Here is a 4,290-nt window from a genome sequence, read left to right as displayed (position 1 = left end):
CCTCCTGGTCTCTCATTCCCCTCTTAGGACATGGCTGTTCTTTTATTCCCAAATGATGGGGTCAGACACTGAGCCAGGCCAGCAGTAGTGTGTAGCTGGAGGCTCTTCTGCATCCCACCTGGTCCTGTAACCACTTATAAAATTATCACTCAAAGACTTGATATTAATTATAATCGTTTGGCTCAGGCTTATTACTGACTAGCTCTTACATTTAAATGAACCCGTTTATATTAATCTGTGTATCTCCAGCTGACCCGTGGCTTAGTGGTGATGCTTGGGCATCTTCCTCCTCCAGAGACTGCTGGCATCTCCCTTGACTTTGCCTTCTTTCTCCCTGTATCTCTGCTTAGATTTTCCATTTAGCTATAGTCTGCCCTGCCATAGGCCAGAGCAGCTTTATTCAACCAATAAAGTAACACATAAACATCCACATCAGCATGTCATGCCCATCAGCCTCCACAACAGCAAGATCAATAAGCTCTTTTCTTTATAAAGTATTCCATTTCAGATGTGTTATTATAGAAACAAAATGACCTAAGATCTTCTGTTTAATTTTTTCAGATGGGACTGGAGCTTGTCATTTGCAATAGGACACACATATACATATGTAAACATATATATATGTATATATAATATACGTGCATTTACATGTATATATTCCCTATGTCTTATGTATATATATGTCCTATATATGTCTGTATGATCCCTATATGTCTGTATATATGCCCTATATGTATGTATATGCATGCTCTAGATATGTGTATATATGACTTATTTATGCCATTTATATGTGTATATATATCTTATTCATATGTATATGTATGCCCTATATTTATATATGCCCTATAGATGTGTGTTGTAGGGAGAGGCCTGCTTCTTCATCCTGGCAGCGAGGCTAGCTTAGCCCTGAAATAACCACACAGAAACTGTATTAATTAAATCACTGCTTAGCCCATTATCTCCAGCCTCTTATTGGTTAACTCTCAGATCTTGATTTAACCCATTTCTATTAATCTGTATATTGCCACGTGGCAGTGGCTTACTGGGAAAGATTTTTACCGGCGTCTATCTCTGGCAGAGAATCCATGGCTTCTCTGACTCCACCCTTCTTCCTCCCAGCATTCAGTTCTGTTTTCCCCACCTAGCTAAGTTCTACCCTCTCAAAAGGCCAAGACAGTTTCTTTATTCATTAACCAATGAAAGCAACACATGAACAGAAGAACCTCCTACACCATATGTGAATCTCTGTGTGTGTGTGTGTGTGTGTGTGTGTGTGTATGCATATATATAACTTTAGATACATGTAATTTTAGGTAAAATGGTTGGGTAGATTGATAGCTTTTTAAAATGTCCTTCTGGGTTATGTAATCAGGAACAAGGAGACCTTACAAAGTAATCTCATTCTAGAAAATGTGACTTTACGTCTATATCTGAGCCTGTGTTCCTACAGATGAGAGTGACCTTCCAGATAGACAGTGACCCCATCTGATCTCCCATCTGCTCTCAAGGATGTCTGTGTAGAAGGTGCTAGGGGCTCCTGGTGACTTGTGCTTACTGCAGAAGGGACAGCAGGCTGCCTTTACACCTGCAAACCCTCGGCGAACACAGGTCACACTGTCCTTCTACCCCTGCATCTTGAACTAGGGAAAACAACCACCTCTGTGGGCAGGACATGTGACTGGACTGGATCAGCAGCTGCGGCACAGAAGCAGGGGCGGGTTTCAGGAACGGTTCATCAGTCTGGGAAAAGTGAAAAGATTGCCGTAGGGGGGCTCGATCGCCATCACCAGACTTCACTGCCTTTGTTCCAATTCCCAGAAGTCCTGGGAGAGAATGCTTTCTGCAAACTTTTTTTGGAGCTGGGAAGTTTTGAGAAATCCGCTGGCTCACTCCCAGAGTGTGAAATGACATTTCGCTGTTTGACTCCCAGTCAGTTCAAAGGCTCCTGCAGCAGCTCATCCAGCAGCAGCCAGTCTCGGCGTAGGGGTTCATTAAAGGAGCGAGCGCCCGCTTTTGTGTCCCTCTCCTTGCCCGGAGGCTTTGAACTAGCATGTTTTAGATTAGTTCCTGCACTTTTGCATGAGACAACTGTTTTTCTCAGAACTCACTTTGGATGTTAGTCAGATTATCCAAAATTCAGGCTGGAAACTGTGGTCCTCTATCGAGTTCCCCGGGAACCTTATTTCCTTTTTTATTTCACTTTGTTTAAAACAAACCCTTTGAAGTCAATAGGTATGTTCCTTAAAGCTCAGTTTGACTAATACTATTAAGGAACACCATGCTAACAATGTCATTTGTACTTCAGATTAAATTATGGCGGTAATGTGTCCTGGGTCCTGTGATCTGTAATAAGGCTGTCTTGGCAGTAGAATATGAGAAAGTGGTTCAATGGGAACATCAAAGGAATCGTCATTTGTACTTTTTCATCTTGGACATTTTCTGGGGTCCCAATGTTGCGGTCTGAAGTGGTGATTTCTACACTGGCAGCACCATCAGGATGAGACACCCAAATCTATTCCAGTATAGATTTATTTCTATATATGTGTGGGTGTTCATGTTTGTATAGATGGGGGTGCCTGTAATATGTGTGTGCATGCAAGCTGGAGGACAGCCTGAAGTGTCCTCCCCAGGAATGCTGCCCACCTCTTCTGAGTTGAGGGTCTCCTGTCGGTCTGGAGCTCAACAATTAGACTATTCTGGCTAGCCAGTGACCCCCCTGAGATCCTCCTGTCTCTGCCTCTCCAGTTTGGGGATTACACACCCATACGTCCATGCCTGGCTTTCTATGTGAGTGCTGGGATCAAACTTAGACCCTCACATTGCAAGGCCAGGGCCTTATCAGCTGAATCATTCCTCCAGTCCCATTTTCTTTTAAGCTACTGTTGACTGACTTTTACCTGTGGGTAGAAGGCACTGTGTTGCACCATTAAGACAGAAGGTCATGGTGCCCTTTTAAAGATAAAGTCACCAGGGGCCTAAACAGCTATAGGAGCGATGCTATCAAGATCAGGTGATGCAATGAGGTCACAGGCGTTCCTCACCCGGCAGTAACTGGCAACCCCGGGCTGGAGGGTGAACACTTGTAGTCCCAGGGCCCCTTGCTTAGCCACTTTGCCCATCTTTGTCTCTTTTCATACCGTAGATCATTTGCCACATTGTCCAGGTTGCCATTCTCTCCGGCTACATCCTGCGCTGCTTCGTGACCTCAGCGCCCACACCTGTAAAGGCCATTCTGGATTCAACATAGCACCAGACAGACAGGGCTGGGCACGGCAATGCAGCAGGCACATGGAGAAAGTAGACGGATGCCTTCGTGGAAAGAACAGATGGTTTCAGAAGATAGGTTTGCAGGGGATGGTAGTATTCCTGTTTGGATGGGATGGAAAAGAGGGGGCTTACTCTGATATGACCACGCAACATTGTTTTCCCTCCCAAAGATGATGACTTAATTCTGGCAGATGCTCAGAATCCTGACACCTGGGAGGCTGAGGCGGGTGGGTCTTGAGAAGGTCAAGGTACCTAGGGTATACAGTGTCTCGAAACCATAATAGGCAGTGACTTTTCAAGGCGAGACTACCCCTTCTCGGTGTCCCCTTCCAGGCTTCCTCAAAGAATTCTTCATGGTACTTTCTAATTGATGAGATAAAGGGACAAAGCTAAAAATGGGAGAATTGGAGAACAAACAACAGATTACCAGCCCCAAGACTACCTATGTGGTTTTTCAGCGTGAGCCACTCAGCTCAGGCAGGTGGGGAGGGCTGAAATCTTTGCTCTGTCTGTGTCACAGCGATGAGCCCCCAGGGGACAGCCAAGACAAAATGAGAACTTAGCTTAAAGAAAGAACACTTGGTGCTTCCATCGTCACTTACACCCATGATGTCCTCCCGGGTAATCTGATCTGATGGCTTGAAATCTTGATTCAGCTGATAGGACTCAGGTTTTCTCCTTACTTGTAGGTTGCCATAGATTTTTCAATTTCTTTTTGGGAACAGTCTCTTATTGTGTAACTCAGACTAGCTTGGAACTTACCCTTTGGCCTAGGGTGAGTCTGAACTCCAAATTCTCCTGTCTCAGCCTCTCCAAGTGCGAGGAATATAGACATGTACCACCATGCTCACGTCTTAACCAACATTAGAAGATAAACTGGCAGAGCCCTGAAAGCCTGGGTCTTGGATCTGCCTGTATTAATCGCTTTCCAGATGCTGTGATAGACACCAGGACCAATGGTTTACAGGGGCTCACGGTTCCAAAGGACCACCCCACCACGGCGGGGGGAAGGCACGAAAACAG

Source organism: Chionomys nivalis, chromosome 26 (genome assembly GCF_950005125.1).
Source record: "Chionomys nivalis chromosome 26, mChiNiv1.1, whole genome shotgun sequence".
Lineage (NCBI taxonomy): Eukaryota > Metazoa > Chordata > Mammalia > Rodentia > Cricetidae > Chionomys > Chionomys nivalis.
This window is presented reverse-complemented; position numbering follows the sequence as displayed.